This window comes from Pteropus medius, unplaced genomic scaffold (assembly GCF_902729225.1).
Source record: "Pteropus medius unplaced genomic scaffold, Ma_sr-lr_union100, whole genome shotgun sequence".
NCBI lineage: Eukaryota > Metazoa > Chordata > Mammalia > Chiroptera > Pteropodidae > Pteropus > Pteropus medius.
In genome coordinates, this window is record NW_024345601.1 from 4,213,542 (window position 1) to 4,232,208 (window position 18,667).

At 36.2% G+C, this 18,667-nt stretch overlaps 1 pseudogene; it reads right to left on the reverse strand.

The window, feature by feature from the left end:
• Nucleotides 1-3,590: 3,590 nt before the first annotated feature.
• On the reverse strand, nt 3,591-16,111 carry LOC120611867 (40S ribosomal protein S11-like; annotated as a pseudogene).
• Nucleotides 16,112-18,667: the final 2,556 nt, after the last annotated feature.

Consider the following 18,667-nt stretch of genomic DNA (forward strand, 5'->3'; position numbering starts at 1 on the left):
TGGGTAGTACGGACATTTTAATGATGTTAATCCTATTCATGAGCACTGTATATGTTTCCATTTATTTGTATCTTCTTCAGTTTCTTTCTTCAATGACATAATTTTCTGAGTACAAGTCTTTTACTTCCTTGATTAAATTTATTCCTGGGTATTTTTTTAATGTGATTGTAAATACATTGTTTTCTCTGATAGTTCATCATTGGTGTATAGAAATGCAACCAATTTGAATATTTGATCATCCTCCTTTAGTAAGTGAATTTAGTAAATTCATTTATCAGTTTTAAGAGTTGTTGGAATCTTTAGGGTTCTCTATATATGGTGTCATGTCATCTGCAAATATGATAGTTTTAATTCTTCTTTTATAATTTGGATGCCTTTTATTTCTTTTTCTTATCCGATTGCTGTGGCTAGGACTTCCAATATCATGATGAATAAAAATGGGGAAAGTGGATATCCTTGTCTTGTTCCTGATCTTAAGGAAAATACTTTTAGCTTTTCCCCGTTGAGTGTAATGGTAGCTATGGGTTTGTCATACATGGCCTTTATTATGTTGAGGTATGTTTCCTCTATTCCCACTTTGCAGAGATTTTTTATCACATAGATGCTATCATTGAGCTCACTTGTACTTCACCCCCTAAGTTTTTTGAGCATCCTTAAACCAGTGTTTTATACTCTGTATCTGATAGGTTACTTGCTGCCATTTCATTTAGTCCTTTTCTAGAGTTTAATCCTGTTCTTTCATTTGGGACATGTTTCTTTGGTTTTTTATTTTGGCTCTCTCTCTATGTTCATTTGTATGCTTTAGGTACATCTTCTATGTCTCCAATCTTAGCCAGCTGGCCTTATGTAGTAGGTGTCCTGTGTGACCTGGCGGCACAATCTCCCTGATCACCTGCACTGTGTGCTCCAGGAGTGTCCCTTGTGTAATTGTGTGTGCTGTCCCGCTGCCAGAGCCCAGGGTGAGTGCCTGTGAGTGAGTGAGTCTGTGCATGGTCCTTCGAAGGGGTGTCTGGATTTCTAGGTACCTTCCATCGCATCCAGATGGCCCACTGATTTTCACAGCCAGATTTTGTGGGGACTCCTCTTTTTGGACCTGGAACCTGGGGTTGAGGAGCCCCAGTGTGGGGCTGGGGCCTCTTGGTCCTCTGGGGGAGCCTTTGCAGCCCAGATATCACTCCCAATACTCGACTACCGCACATGGGTGTGGGATCCGTCAGCTTCGCATCTCTGCCCTTCATACCAGTTTCAATGTGGTCTCCTCTTTGTATCCTTATTATAAGGATTCCGTTCAACTATTTTTCAGATAATTCTCCAGGTGGACTGTTTCATAACTTATTTTCAGTTTTGATGTGGTCATAGGAGGAGACATGTGCAGCATTTACCTACCCCACCATCTTGACTGGAACACCTGAAATATTTTTATTTTTTATTTTTAAATTAATTTATTTTTATTATGGTGACATTGGTTAGCAAAATCCATTAAGTTTCAGGTGTACAATTCAACAGAAGGCATGTATATTTTGCATTGTGTCTTCACCGCCTATAGTTAGATTTCTTTCTGTCAGGACATATTTGATCCCTTTTCCCTATCTACCTCCCCGCTCCCCTACTACCCTCTGGTAAACTCTAGTCTACTGTCCCTATCCATGAGTCTCTGTTTGTATTCTCTGTTTGTTTGTTGATTTTAGGTTTATATCCCACATACAAGTGATATCATGTGGATTTCCCCATTTTCTGTCTGGCTTATTCCACTTAGCATGATTATCTCAATGTCCATTCATGTTGTTGCAAATGGCAGTATTTCATCTCTTCTTATGGCTGGTAATATTCCATTGTATATATGTACCACAGCTTTTTTAGTCAATCTATCATAGGACACTTTGATTGCTTCCATGTCCTGGCCACAGTGAATAATGCTGCTATGAACATTGATGTGCAAATATCTTTTTGGATATATGTTTTTGAGTCTTGGGAGTAAATACCTAGTAGAGGGATTGCTGGATCGTATGTTAGATACATTCTTAGTTTTTTGAGGAACCTTCATACTGCACCAATTTGCAGTCCCACCAGCAGTTTATGAGGGTCCTTTTTTTCTGCATCCTCTCCAACATTTGTTATTATTTATCCTATTGATAACAGCTATTCTAACAGGTGTGAGATGGTATCTCATTGTGGTTTTGATTTGCATTCCCCTAATAGCTACTGATATTGAGCATCTTTTCATATATTTGTTGGCCATTTGTACATCCTCTAGGGGGAAGCGTCTGTTCAAGTCCTCTGCCCATTTTTTGATAAGATCATGTGTTTTTTGTTATTACTGAGTTGTATGAGTTCTTTGTATATTTTGGTTATTAGGCCCTCATCAGAGGTGTTGCTCACAAATATATTTTCCCATATGATGGTTGTCTCTTTACCTTATTGACGGTTTCTTTTGCTGTGCAGAAGCTTTTTAGTTTGATGTAGCCCCATTTGTTTATTTCTCTTGCCTTTGAGGTCAAATTCATAAAATCCTCTTTAAGTCCAAGGTCCTTGAGTTTCGTTCCTATGTTTTCTTGTATGCATTTTGTTGTTTCAGGTCTTATATTCAGGTCCTTAATCCATTTTGAGTTAATTTTGGTGTGTGGTGATAGACAACAGACTAGTTTCATTCTTTTGCAAGTGGCTTTCCAGTTTTCCCCATTTATTGAAGAGGCTTTCCTTTCTCCACTGTATGTTTTTGGCTTTTTTGTCAAAAATTATTTGCCTGTATAAATATAAGTTTATTTCTGGACTCTCGATTCTATTTCACTTGTCCACGTGTCTCTTTTTCTGCCAATACCATGCCGTTTTAATTATTGTCACTTTGTAGTTTAATTTAAAGTCGAGAAGAGTGATGCCTCCAGCCTCGTTCTTTTTTCTCAGGATAGCTTTGGCAATTTGGGGTCTTTTGTGCTTCCATGCAAATCTGATAATTTCTTGTTCTATTTCTTTAAAAAATGCAGATGGGATTTTGATGGAGATTGCATTAAATCTGTATAATCCTTAGGTAATAAGGTCATTTTAACTACGTTGATTCTTCCAATCCAAGAACATTAAAAATCTTTCCATTTCCTTGTATCTTCTTTGATTTCTTTTAATAGGGTCTTGTAGTTTTCATTATATAGGTCCTTCACATTAAATTTATTCCTAGGTATTTTATTCTTTTTGTTACAATTTTAAAAGGAATATTTTTTTTACTTTTTCTGACACTTCATTATTAGAGTACAGGAATGCTATGGATTTTTTTAACACTGACTTTGTATTCAGAAACTTTACTGTATTTGCTTATTGTTTCTAGTAGTGTTCTGTGGAGTCTTTAGGGTTTTCTAAATAGAGAATCATGTCATCTGCAAATAGCGACAGTATGACTTTTTTGTTTCCTATTTGGATGGCTTTTATATCTTTCTCTTGCCTGATTGCACTCACTAGGACCTCTAATGTTATATTGAATAAGAGTGGTGATAGTGGACAGCTTTGTCTTGTTCTTGATCTTAGAGGGAAGGTCCCCCCGCCCCCGCCACCGCCCCTCCAACTGAGAAAATAACTTTATTTTGTTTGGGAAGATGCAGGTATCAGGCTCAGAATGTCTGGAATTGCTTCTTGGTGCCTGCAGCCTTGGCGACCTTGAGCACACTGAAGCGCGTGGTCTTGCTCAAGGGCTGGCACTCACCACTGTGACAACATCGCCAATCTGGACATCTCTGAAGCAGGGAGACAGGTGCGTGGACATGTTCTTGTGGCATTTCTCAAAGTGGTTGTACTTTCAGATGTAGAGGAGGTAGTCTCGGTGGATGACAATAATCCTCTGCATCTTCGTCTTGGTCACCACACCAGACAGGATGCACCCTAGAATGGAGACATTACTGGCAAAAGGGCATTTCTTGTCAGTGTAGGTGCCATCGATGGCCTCCTTGTGCATCTTGAAGCCCAAATCGACGTTCTTGTAGTACCGTGAAGCTTCTCGCTGCCCGTTTCTCAAAGAAGGACTCTTCTTATTTTGAAAGACGGTTGGCTGCTTTTGGTAGTCCTACTCGGTTTGAATGTCTGCCATCTTCAAAGCTGCCTGAAAAAAAGCTAGAAGAAAGGTTTTTAGGTTTTCACCTTTAAGTATAATGTTGGCTGAGGGTTTGTCATACATGGCCTTTATTATGTTAAGGTACTTTCCTTCTATATTGATTTTGTTAAGTGTTTTGATCATAAATCAATGCTGTATCTTGTTGAAAGCTTTTTTTGCATCTATTAATATGATCATATGATTCCTACTTTTTAATTTGTTTATGTGGTGTATAATATAAATGGATTTGATGTTGAACCATCCCTGTGCCTCTGGGATGAAGCCCACTTGGTGTTGGCATATAACCTTTCTAATATGTTGCTATATTTTGTTCACTAGTATCTTATTTAGGATTTTTGCATCTGTGTTCATGAGAGATATTGGTCTGTAGTTTTTCTGTGTGTGTGTGTGTGTGTGTGTGTATTATCTTTACCGGGTTTTGGTATCAGAGTAATATTGGCCTCATAAAATGAGTTGGGAAGTATTGCCTCCTCCTCGATTTTTTGGAAGAGTTTGAGGAGAATAGATATTAAATCTTCTTTGAATGTTTGGTAGAATTCACTGGTGAAGCCATTTGGTCCTGGACTTTTACTTTTTGGAAGGTTTTAGAATATTGTTTCGATTTTCACACCGTTGATCGGTCTATTTAGATTTTTCAGATTTTCTTGATTCAGTCTAGGAAGATTGTATTTCTAAGTACTTGTCCATTTCTTCTAGGTTATTGAATTTGGTGTTATATAATTTTTTAAATAGTATTCTTCTATGATTCCTTGTATTTCTGCAGTGTCAGTCTCATAATTTCCCCTCTTTCATCCCTGATTTTATTTGTGTCCTTTCTTTTTTTTAGTGAGTCTAGCCAAAGGTTTGCCAATTTTATTGATCTTCTCAAAGAACCAGCTCTTTGTTGCATTTATTTTTTATATTTTACTTGTTTTCAATTTCACTTATTTCTGATATAATTTTGATTATTTCTTTCCTTCTGCTGATTTTAGGCCTCATTTGTTCTTCCTTTTCTAGTTTTTTAAGATGAAGTGTTAGGTTGTTTATTTGGGCTCATTCTTGTTTTTGGAGATAAGCCTGTAATGATATGAACTTTCCTCTTATGACCGTTTTTGCCATGTCCCCAAAGTTTTGATATGTTGTACTACCCTTATCATTCGTTTCTATGTATTGTTTGATCTCTCTTTTTATTTCTTCCCTGACCCAGTTATTCTTCAGCAGCATGTTATTTAATCTCTTTATATTTGTGGTTCTTCCTGATTTCTTTTTACAGTTGATCTCTAGTATCAAAGCATTATGATCAGAGAATATAGTTGGTATGATTTCAACCCTCTTATATTTGTTGAGGCTATCTCTGTGTCCCAATATGTGGTCAATCCTTGAGAATGTTCCATGTACACTAGAGAAGAATGTATAAGCAGCTGTTTGGGGATGGAAGGCTTTGTAAATGTCAATTATGTCCAGTTGGTCTAATGTGTCATTTAAGGATTGTTATTGATTTTCTGTTTGGATGATCTGTCCTTATTGATTTTCTGTTTGGATGATCTGTCCATATTTGACAGTGGGGTGTTTAGGTCCCCTATTATGATAGTGTTTTGGTCTGTTTCTCCCTTTAGTTCTGTTAGTAATTGCTTTACATATTTCAGGGCTCCCTGATTGGAAGAATAGATATTAATAAGTGTTATGTCTTCTTGGTGCATGATTCCCTTTATCATTGTGAAGTGTCTCTCAGTATCTTTCTTTACCTTTTTTATTTTGAAGTCTATTTGGTCCGATATCAATACCGCTACTCTCGCTTTTCTATGAATGCCATTTGCTTGGAATATCATTTTCCACCCTTTTGCTTTGAATCTATATTTGTCTTTGGAACTGAAATGTATCTCCTGGAGGCAGCGTATAGTTCATTTTATTTTTTGATCCATTCTGCAACTCTGTGCCTTTTTTATTGGTGAGTTCAGTCGATTTACATTTAGGGTTATTATTGAAATAGGAGGTCTTATAGCCATTTTAACTTTTGCTTTCTGGTAGCTCGGTGTTTTCATTGCTTCCTTGTCCTTGTGTGTCTGTTTTTTAATTTTGGTTGGGTTTGTGGGTTTTCCCTCTGGTCTTTCTTGTTTTATGTTACATACTTCAGTTCTGAATCTTTGGTGTGCAGTTACCATTACGAATATGTAAAGGATAGTTCTATGTATACACACACACACACATGTATATGTATATACATATGTGTGTGTACATATATATACATATATATATATATGGTTGTCCATTTTCTTCTGTGCGTGCCTTATCTCCATTCCCCTTTGTGAATTTGGATCTTTGAATCCTCCCCTTTTCAGTCACTGTTATCTCAATTTGTCCCTATGTACGCTGAATGTTCATTACTATCTTGCTGTAGCTATTCTCTTCTTATTGTTTAAGCTCATAATGCCTGTTCTTAGTAAGGGATGCACTCCTCTGCCTCTATCTGCCTGTTAGTTGCCTTATCCCTAATTATGTACGTTTTTTGTCATTTTGTTTTAGGTGAGCTGACCCCTTTTAGTATTTCCTGTAATGCTGGCCTCGTACTGGAAAATTCCTTCAACTTTTTGTATGTCTAGAGAGATCTTTATTTCTCCTTCATATCTAAAGGAGAACTTATCTGGATACATTATTCTTGGCTGGTAGTTCCATTCATTTAATAGTTTGAATATTTAATTTCACTCCTTTCTGGCTTATATGGTTTGTGCTGAGAAGTCCAAGGATAATCTAATGGGTTTTCCTTTTAGGTTATCTTCTTTTCCTTGGCTGCCCTGAGAATTCTTCTTTTGTCATTGATTTTTAATAATTTTAATGCAATATGCCTTGGTGAAGGCCTTTTTGCATTGAGATAATTGGGTGTTCTGTTGACTTTCTGAATTCCTAGCTCCAGCTCATTGCTTATATTTGGGAAATTTTCGTCCACTATTTGTTTGAAAATGCTCTCTCGTCCCTGCTCCTTTTCCTTGCCTTTGATAATGCCCATTATTCTTATGTTTCCTATCCCGATTGTATCATCTAGTTCTGTATTTCTCTTTCATTATTTTTCATTTTTCAGCTTCCGTCTTCTTCCTTCTGATTTATTTCTAGATTACTGTCTTCGATATCACTGATCCTTTCCTCTATTTGGTTGACTGTTTCCCAAGCTTGCTATTTCATTTTTCAACTCTTGAGTGTGATCTTCATCTCCAGAAGTTCTATTTGGTTCTTTTTGAGGGTTTCAATCTCTTTTTTCTGCTCATTTAGGTGTTTTTTCAATTCCTGAAATTGTTGATATGATTTGTTTTGGAATTCATTGAGTTTTTCCACAAGTACCATCCTGAATTCTCTGTCATTTTAGTTGTATATTTCTATGTCTGTAAGCCCATTTTCTGGAGATTTTTCTCTTTCTTTCTGAGATGCCTTGTTACCTTGGTTGCTCATGGTGTTTAATGGACTATTTCTCTGCCTGGGCATTAATGGAAGTGTATTCTGCTTTCTTTTTTCTTTTTTCTTTTCCTCAGAAAGAAGATTTATTATACAAAGGTCTCTCTTTACCCTGTTGCAAAGAGGTATTTTTTCATTGGTTTCCTGTAGGTGGCATCTAAACCTCTTGGATCCCTGCTTTATATAAAATCTTAATATTGCTTTTTTTTCTTATAGATATTCAATCACACTCACTACCGTCAGTCTCAGTCTCTGTTGGTTTTAGTGACAGTTTCGGTAGTGTTTACTCAGATTCCCCTGAGGCTCCACGGTACTCAGTCTTGGAGGATATCAGGGAAGGGGTGCCCTCTGGGTTCAAGGATGGGGCCTGTGGCTCAGCCTTGCATTTTGCAACCCTGGCTGGTAATAATCAACTGTTGCTTCTCTGCCATCCCCACTTCTGCTTTCTGCCCTGATCCCTGGGCACTGCTGCTGCATGGAGGTCAAAGCTCTCTCAGGCAGCGTTGTTCAGTGACACACCGCTCTTCCCATCCCCCCGCCCCCCACAGAGATCTCTGGCTGCAAGAGGCAACTTCTTTGTTTCTCCCAGTCTACCGCCTGACTCCTGTGGTTCTGACCTGTGGTAGCTCTTATTCACAGATCCCTCGCTTTGGCGTGCTGATGTGCAGGTTGGGTGTTTTTGTTGAGTTTTAGATGTTCAACTTATTGTTGTTTCATGGAGAGAGATCTGTGGACATCTATCACTCCACCATGTTTCTGACATCACTCCTGAAATATTTTTAAATGTTTATACTTATAGCTATAAATTTCCCTCTGAGCACTGGTTTCACTGCTTCCCTTATATTTTTTTCAGATTCATTTATTTCAGAATACCTTCTAATTTTCTTGGTGATTTCTTCTTTGATTATATGGGAATATGTTGTTTAATTTCCACAAATTCGTGAATTTTCCAGTCTTCCTTTCTAGTTTCTTTCCATTGTGATTTTTGAACATACTTGATATGATTTCAATCCTTTTAACTCTATTGAGACTTGTTGTGGCCTAATATATAGTCTGGAATATGTTCCATGTGCTCTAGAGAGCTATGTAGTCTATTATATCTAGTTGAATTATAGTGTTCAGTTTCCTACTTCCTTGCTGACCTGCTAATTGTTTTATCTCTTATTGAAAGTGGAGTGTTGAAGTTTCCAATGATTATTGTTGAATTGTTTATTTCTCCCTTCAATCTGTCAGTTTTGCTTCATATATTTTGAAGCTCTGTTAGGTACATATGATGCTTATAGAAAGAGCTGTTTGGGAAAAGTTAATCCCCTTAATCGCACTTTCTCTAAACTCATTGAAAATGTAATCAATTATATAAATTAAAATCTCAGGGATATTTGGTGTAAACAAATCTTCAGCAGTGCCAGTCCCAACTTGAGTTTCTCTGGATCATTTTTCAGTGAGACTATCTCTTCTTGAGAATCATAGTCACGGTGGTCAGTTGCCACAGCATTCCACAGATGCCTTCTTAGTGCCTGACTGATGGTGTTTCAGAACATTTTTCCATGATGTCATGCATTCTGTGTTCCAGGTTTCTTGGATACAAGGAGCACAAACACTTCAAAGTGCAGGTACCTCTGGAGAGGCAGTAGGTATTTCCAGCTGTAATACAATACTGGTGATTCCTTCAAATTGCAACGAGGTTTCTATTATCTAATATCCTGTCCCTCTTCCTGTGAAGGTGAAAGCCTGTCTTTCTAGGGTAAATTGCCAGAGGCATTATTGAGTTACCTCCCAAGACTTCTCTTTAGTAAGTACTACTTAGTACCATTAATAGGTACTACAGACCTGCCTTCCCAGAATTTAGGTTCGGGAGTGCTCTACAGCAGACATTCTAACTTGCAAGATATAGGTATGGGTTGAAAGAACACTTTAAAAAATATTTCCTTCTTATTAATGCACTATTTGTCACAAACTCCATGCCCATAGGAGGCTGTCTTAGTAATTATGGCTCTCTAGTACACTATGAAATCTTAGTATGAAATCTTAGAGAAGTCTCATTGTTTAGCAAAATTTTCTTTGCTTTTCTCAGAAATTTTCTCTACTAGGTGATATTTAGAACCTAAGATGACCTGCTAAAAATCTTAATAAATTATTTTTGTTTTATGCTATTTATAGATCAATGTGTATGTGGGAAGAAGGGGAGAAATTGACATTTCTAAAATATTTAGTATTTTCCATAAATCATACTTGTATCTTTTCAATAATATGTGCCTTTTAAAATATCCTCAGTAAAATTTTGTTTTTTCAAATCTTGGATATTTCTTCATAGGTTAATTGCTAGGTACTTTGTTTCTTGATATCTAAATGATGTATCTTTAATAATATTTTCTTCTTGGATTTTGCAGATACAAAAGAATTTTTTATTCATGTATTTCTTACATGGTTTTCTTACTAAGATGCTTTTTTAAAAATTAGTAGACTTTATTTTTTAAATATTTTTTTTAATTTTTCAATTACAGTTGACATACAATATCATATTAGTTTGAGGTGTACAACATAGTGATTAGACATTTATATAAGTTACAAAGTGGTCACCTCAATAAATCTAGTACCCATCTGACACCATGCATAGTCATGACAATATTATTGACTATATTCCTTATGCTGTACTTTATGTTCTCATCATTATTTTGCAACTACCAATTCAAACTTCTTAATCTGTTCTAGCTTTTCACCCTTCTCCCAAACCCCCTCCCATCTGGCAATCATTGAATGTTCTCTGGATCTATGAGTTTATTTCTGTTTTGTTTCTTTTGTTCTTTAGATCCCACATATAAATAAAATCATAAGGCATTTGTCTTTCTCTGTATGACTTACTCCACTCAGCAAAATACCCTCCAGGTCCATCCATGTTGTTGCAGATGGCATGATTTTATTTTTTTATGACCAAGGAATGTTCCATTGTATATATGTACACATATATGGATGAACATGTTCTTTCAAAGTAACATTTCTTGTTTCTTCAGATAAATACCCAGAATGAGGATTACTGGGTTCTCCTTTGTGTCTTGTTATGGCCATTGTTTTAAAGTCTATTTTTTTCGATATAAGTATTGGTACCTCAGCTTTTTTTCATTTCCATTTTCATGAAATATTTTTTTCCATCCCTTTACTTTCAGTCTTTGTGTGTCTTTTGATCGAAAGTGAGTCTCTTGTAGGCTGCATATATAAGGGTCTTGTTTTCTTATCCATTCAGCTACCCTATGTCTGCACACTGGTGGGGGGAGGGCCCAACAAAGGAACAATGCCTTTTGCCAGTACTTCTGTCTGGGAGAAAGCTACCCTTCCAGCTCTTGCCCTGAAGACAGACAATTCGGTTCCTCCCCATGTGTCCCTGGCATCTTTTGAGCTGCTGCCCCAGTGCTGGAGCTCAGAGTGAGTGAGTCTGCCAGTTTATGCTCAGGCCTTTGAAGAGAAATGCCTGGGACTTCAGCTGCCCTCTGTCTCACTCAGCCACAATCTCTGCTGGTTTTCACAGACAGAAGTAGTGGGACTTCTCTTCCCAGTATCTTTGGCTGGGAACCTTTGGCTGGGGAGCCCAGTGTAGGGCTGGACCTGTTACTCCTCAGGGGAGACCTCCATAGCTGAGATAACCCTCTCAATCTTCAGTGCCACACAGTTACTCCTCAGAGGAGACCTCCATAGCTGAGACAACCCTCTCAATCTTCAGTGCCACACATGGGTATGGGACCAGCCTGTTCTGGTGGCTCTGACCTTTCTATCAGTTTTCTTTTGGCTCCTTTTCTATATCCGTAGTCACAAGACCTCTGTTCAGGCAGACTTCAGGTGATTTCTAATATAGTTTTCCTGTAGTTTAGTTGTAATTTTGATGTGGTTGTGAGAGGAGGCAAGCACAGCACCAACTGTCTTGTCCAAAGCCTCTTAACAGATCTTTTAAAGAGCAGTTTTAGGTTTACAGAAAATGTTGGCAGAAAGTAGAGTTCTTATATATCTCCTTCCCCTACCCTCATCAAATAGTTTCTCCTATTGACATTTTCTATTTGTTCCAATTTGTTTCAGTTTTCTTAGTGAATATGTCAAAAAATATGTTTTAGAAACTTGAAGCAGAGATGTAGATTTATAAGTTCTCAGAAGGCCTTGGTATTTATACCACTCAGGATCTCAGAGTCTTGGAGTCAGTCAACAAGTTTCTTTCTTCAAGGAAGTAACCCAGTATAAAAAATTGAGATTGTATTGATTTAGTATGAAGAAAATATAATAAAAAGTCATCAACTCTACTAGACAACACTAAATTTTTACATATTAGGACTTAAACATTCTTTGGTCACCATACCACATTCTCCTTTCAAAGCTCAGAACAATGGGGGCAGCAGAGCATATTTTCAGGATGGAAAATAATATCATTTACTCAGCAGTCTGAACGCTGGTGAGAAATTCTGCAGTTAGACATATCAAGGAAACTGGAGATGTGCTTTTAAAAAAGTTACAGATGCAGTTGGAAGCATAGGGTGGTCTTTGGGTTTGAGATAAATTATAATAGCAAAGGTAAAAAAGTGTATTAGCATTAAAAGATATTTAATGGTTAACTTGTAAAAGGCTAAGCATCTTACCTTTTTTCTTCTATCCTCTACATCCAAACTTGGGTACTATTGTCAGGCTGGTTTTCCTTTGCCCTTTTCATGAAGTTACTCTCATGGTTTAAATGCCTCAGTGGTTTTTTGTTTGTTTGTTTGTTTGTTTGTTTGTTTGATTTTTGTCTCCCTTCTTCATAATTCCAATTTTAGACTCTTCAAACTGGTTTTTGAAGCCCTCTATAATTTGACCTGACCATTATTAACTTTTTTTTATCATTTCCCTAACACATTTCCTAAAATCCAGGCAAACCAGTCTCTTTGCGGAGTCTTGTCTTTTGCTGATATTTCCATACCAAAAAATTCTTTGTATTTCCTAAATTATTCTCTCTTCTGACTTCCTAAATCCTTTCATCATTGCTTGATGTCTACCTAAAGTTCCACCCCTCTTAATGAATACATTCATGACTACACCTCTCTCTGTGAAGGCATCCCCTTTCTTCTACCAGTAGCTCTGAGACATTGGGTCAGAGAAATGAGCCCTTATTTGTGGACTGCCTGTGTTCCATGAGAGTTGCATTGTTCTTATCAATAACATTGTATGAATCTTAAGAACAGGGATTAGAATGCAAAATTTTGCTTCTCCCCCAAATTATATTATAATACCAGGTGCTCATTCTGGCTGGCTTGACAGCAGGACAACTACACCTACTTCTGAGATAGATGCCTCCACATTTTATAGATTAAGAAAGAAGCATTTTGTCAAATATATGGTAGCAGAAGGAAAATACACTTTTGGTGGTGAGCAAGCAAGAGTATACAGATATTGAATTATAATGTACATCTAAAATTTATATAATGTTATTAACCAATGTTACCTAAAAATAATTTCTAAAAAATTTTTAAATAGACAAAAGCTTATAAAACAAGGATAAAAAGAAAAGGAAAAAAAAAACACTTAGAGGATTTACCAGTCTCAAATAATCAGCTGTAAGTCACAAATAAAGCAAAAGCTCTGATTTTTTCTGAATGATTTCTCTCATTTGATTTGAATAAAAACTGATTTGTTTGGAAAACTCAAGAAAACAATGGAAAAGCTGATGCCTTAGGATTTTATCAAATGTGTAAGTATTTTTTTCTTTTGGTAATTTTAGTCCTCATATATTTTTATGGCACCAAAACAGTAAATACATGACCCTAGATTTTTGTTGTTGTCATTATATTCTTCCATCAATTACAGAATTTGGGTGGCTAAGCTTTTTATTTTTAATTGAGATAAAATTTACATAATATAAAATTTAGCTTTTTAACCATTTCTAAAGTGTACAATTTAATGGCTTTTAACCATTTCTAAAGTGTACAATTTAATGGCTTTATAATTTCCATTTCTATTTTAATGTTTACTATCTCTTTGTTAAATCTCTCAGTTCATCTATACTTCCCTTAAGTTTATTGAGTGTCTTTATAACCAGTGTTTTGAACTCTGCATCTGTTAGATTACTTGACTCCATTCATTATATCTGGAACTCTGTTCTGTTCTCTCACATGGTTTCTGCTTCTTTGTCTTCCCATTTTGGCTGTCTTTCTTTGACTCTTTCTATGTATCAAGCAAAGCTCCTAAGTTTCCTGGTCTTATTAGTGCGGCTAATTAGTAGGTATCCAGTGGCACAGTCCTGAGAGGGGTTCAGCTGCAGGCCAAGTTTAGCCCCAGCCAGTGCCACTCCCAGACCTCCTGTTAAGATTCAACAAGCAATCCACAGATGCTGTGCTTATAGTTGCCTCAAGAAACCACACCAGAAACTGAGGCCAGCTGCCACTAATGTGAGTCTTGGCTCTGCTCAGCAATGAGCATCTGACTCGCCGAGGACACACTTGGATGTGGCTTGGGTGGGGCCCTGAGTTGGAGAAGGAATTTCAGGGAATCCTCTCGGCAGAGCGAATTCTGTAATCCAGTTTAGTGAAGTCTCAGCTATGGAGGCGTTGTGTCTGCACACTGAGAGGTGGAGAGGGCTCAATAGAGGAGCAACAGATACTGCTGGCATTTCTGCTTGGGAGAGAGCCTTGCCTCCGGCCTTAATCTGACAACTCAGTGTCTCTTGTAAGTCCCTGGTACCCTTTAAGCAGCTGACCTGGTGCTGGAGCTCAGAGCAAGCAAGTCTGTCACTGCAAAAGTCCGCTCACAGACATGGCCCCTTTAAGAGGTGTCTGCAGCTTCCGGCTGCTGCTGTAGCCTATATCCCACTCAGCCACTCGAGACCGGGCAGCCTCGTGTCTTGGCTCCCTCCTACCTTCTACCGCTGCAGGTTGATTGTTTCTCTCCCTAGTTGTAGTTGCTTTTGTTTATCTAGATCCCAGGTGACTTTGCTTGCTGTTTGCTCCATGTTTCTTTTACAACTTTGATTTGGTTGCAAGAGGAAGGAACAAAGCCTCTATCATCTATACCATTTTCTCCTGTTCCATCTAATTTCAGTCTTTTAATATCTATTGAGAATTCTTTTATGGCTTAATATATTTTGGAGAATACTCCATGTGCACTTGAGAAGCACATGTATTCTGTTGTTCTTGGGTGGAGTGTACAGTATACGTCTGTTAGGTCTAGATGATTTATAGTGATGCTTAAGTCCTCTGTTTCCTTATTGATCTCTAGTTGCTCTATCGATTATTGAAGGCGGGGCATTAAAGTCTTCAACTATAATTGTAGAACGATTTCTCCTTCAATTCTGTTAATTTTTTTTGCTTCATATATTGTGGGACACGATTGTTAGATGTGTATATGTTTATTTGTTATATCATCTTGATGAAATGATTCTTTTATCAATATATAATGTCATTGTCCTAAAACAATTTTTGACTTACCATTTGGTTACTTTGGTTACCATTTGCAAAAAATATCTTTCCAGCAATTCACTTTCAACCTATTTGTGTTTTTGGACCTTAAGTGAGTCTCTTGGAGATAGCACATAGTTGAATCTTGTTTTTTAAAAACTCCATTCTGTTGGTCTCTCACTTTTAATTAGAGAGTTTAATTGATTAATATTTAAAGTAATTACTGATAAAGAAGGACATACTTCTCAATTTAGTGTTTATTTTCTACATGGCTTATATATTTTTGTTTCCCAATTCTTCCAATGCTGCCTTTTTTGTGTTTAATTTTTAAAGCGTATCATTGTGATTCCTTCTCAAAATGTATATTCTTTATATACATATTTATATATGTGTGGGATATATTTCTGCATATTGTTTTCTAGTTATTTTATTCAGAGTCACATTGGGGATTATAATTATCATCTTAAATTTATAACAATCTAGATTGAATTAATACCAACTTAATTTAAATAAAATACAAAAATTCTCCTCCTATAGAGTTCCATTCCCCCTAGGTGGTTAATGTCACAAATTACATCTTTATACATTGTGTGCTCATGAACACGGGTTTATAATTATTGTTTATGCATATGTCTTTTAAATCAGATGGGCAGGGGGGTGGGAAGAGTTACTAGCCAAAAATACAATAATACTTACCTTATACTTTACTATGCAGTTACTTTTACTGGCATTATTTATTTATTTGTATGACTTCAAGTTGCAGTCTAGTGTCATTCCATTTCAGCCTTTAGCATTTCTTATAGGACAGGACTACTAGTGATGAACTCCCTTAGTTTGTTGGTTTTTTCCCAAATTACCTATTTTTTAAATTAATTATTGGGGCAACATCAGTTAATAAAGTCAAATAGGCTTCAAGTGTACAATTCAATTATACATCATATGTATATTGCGTTGTATGTTCACCACCCAAATTAAATTTCCTTCTACCACCAAACATTTGACCCCTATTACCCGTATCTGCCTTCCTCCTGGTAACTACTAATCCCGTCTGTGCCCATGAGTCTGTTTGCCATGTTTGTTTGTCGCTTTCCATTTTATATCCCACAGATGAGTGAAATCATATGGTTCTCAACTTCTGTCTGACTTATTTTACTTAGCATAATAATCTCAAGATCCATGTTGTCACAAATGGCAGTACTGCATTTTTTCTTACGGCTGAGTAATATTCCATTGTATATATGTACCATATCTTCTTTATCTAATCACTTATTGATGGACACTTTGATTGTTCCATGTTTGGCCACTGTGAATAATGCTGCCATTAATATCAGGGTGCATATATCTTTGCAGATAAATGTTTTCAAGTTCTTGGGGTAAATATCCAGAAGAAGGATTGCTGAGTCATATGGTAATTCTATTCTTAGTTTTTTGAGGAACCTCCATACTGTTTTCCATAGTGGCTGTACCAATTTACATCCTCACCAGCAGTGTTCTTTTTTCTCAACAACCTCTCCAACACTTGTTATTATTTGTCTTGTCGATAACAGCTATTCTAACAGGTGTGAGATGGTATCTCAGTGTGGTTTTGATTTGCATTTCCCTAATAGCTAGTGAAGTCGAGCATCTTTTCATATGTCTTTTTCCCACTACTATGTCTTCTTGGCAGAAGTGTCTGTTCAGATCCTCCACCCATTTTTAAATTGGATTTTTTAAATTATTATTATTGTTGAGTTGTATGAGTTCTTTTATATATTTTGGAAATTAGGCCCTTATTGGAGGCGTTTGCATATATATTCTCCTATTTGGGTGGTTTTTTCTTTGTCTTGTTGATAGTTTCTTTTTCTGTGCAGAAGCTTTTTAGTTTGATATAGTCCCATTCATTTTTGTTTGTTTGTTTGTTTTTACTTCCCTTGCTTTTGAGGTCAAATTCACAAAATCCTCTCTAAAGCCAAGGTCCATGAGTTTAGTTCTTATGTTTTCTTCTATGCCTTTTATTGTTTCAAGTCTTATATTCAGGTCCTTGGTCCATTTTGAGTTAATTTTGGTGTATGGTGATAGAGAGTAGTCTAGTTTCATTCTTTTGCAGGTGGCTTTCCAGTTTTCCCAGCACTGTTTATTGAAGAGGCTTTCCTTTCAATTGTATGTTTTTATGTTTTTGGCTCCTTTGTCAAAAATTATTTGCCCATGTATGAGGGCTTACTCCTGGACTCTCAATTCTTTTCCCTTGGTCTATGTGTCAATGCCATGCAGTTTTGATTATTGTCACTATTGATATTCTGCCAATACCATGCAGTTTTGATTATTGTCACTTTGTAGTATAATTTGAAGTCAGGCAGAGTGATACTTCCGGCTTTATTCTTTGTTTCTCAGGATTGCTTTGGCTATCTAGGGTCTTTTGTGCTTCCATATAAATCTGATTTTTTGTTCTATTTCTTTAAAAAATGCCATTGGGATTTTGATGGGGATTACATTAAATCTGTATAATGCTTTAGGTAATATGGTCATTTTAACTATGTTGATTCTTCCAATCCAAGAACATGGAATATCTTTCCATTTCTTTTATCTTCTTCGATTTCTTTTAATAGGGTCTTGTAGTTTTCAGTATATAGGTCCTTCACATGTCTAGTCAGGTTTATTCCTAGGTATTTTATTCTTTTTGTTGCAATTGCAAAAGGAATTTTTTTCCATTTATTTTTCTGAAAATTCATTGTTAGAGTATAGAAACACTATGGATTTTGGAATATTGATTTTGTAACCTGAAACTTTCCTGTTTATTATTCCTAATCGTTTTTAGTGGATTCTTTAGAGTTTTCTATACAGAGAATCATGCCATCTGCAAAAAGTGACAATTTGACTTCTTTGTTTCCTATTTAGATGCCTTTATTTCTTTCTTTTGCCTGATTGCTCTAGCTAGGACTTCCAATATTATATTGAATAATAGTGGTAATAGCAGTAGTCTTGTCTTGTTCCTGAACTTAGAGGGAAGGTTTTTAGTTTTTCACCTTATAGTATAATGTTTGCTAAGGATTTGTCATATATGGCCTTTATTATGTTGAGGTACTTTCCTTCTATACTCATTTTATCAAGTGTTTTAATCATAAATTGATGCTGTATCTTGTCAAATGTTTTTTTCTGAATCTATTGTTATGATCATATGAATTTTATTCTTAAAATTTTTATGCAGTGTATCACATTAATCAATTTGTTAAACCATCCCTGTGCCACTGGGATGAGGCCCACTTGATCATGGTGTATAACCTTTTTAATGTATTGTTATATTCAATTTATTCATATTTTTTTCAGGATTCTTGCATCTGTATTCATGAGAGATGTTGGTTTATAGCTTTGTGTGTGTGTGTGTGTGTGTGTGTTATCTTTACTAGTTTGAGTACAAGGGTAATGTCGGCCTCATAAAATGAGTTAGGAAGTATTGTCTCTTCTTCAATTTTTTTGGAAAAGTTTGAGAACAGGTATTAAATCTTTGAATGTTTGGTAGAATTCATTGAGGAAGTCATCTGGTCCTTGACTTTTACTTTTGGGGAGATTTTCAATAATTGTTTCAATTTCCACACTGTTGATTGGTCTATTTAAACTTTCCAGTTCTTCATGATTTAGTCTAGGTAGGCTTATATTTCTAAGAACTTGTCCATTTCTTCTAGGTTATTAAATTTGGTGGTGTAAAATATGTCATAGTATTCTTGTATCCTTTGTATTCTGGTGGTATCTGTCATAACATCTTCTCTTTCAT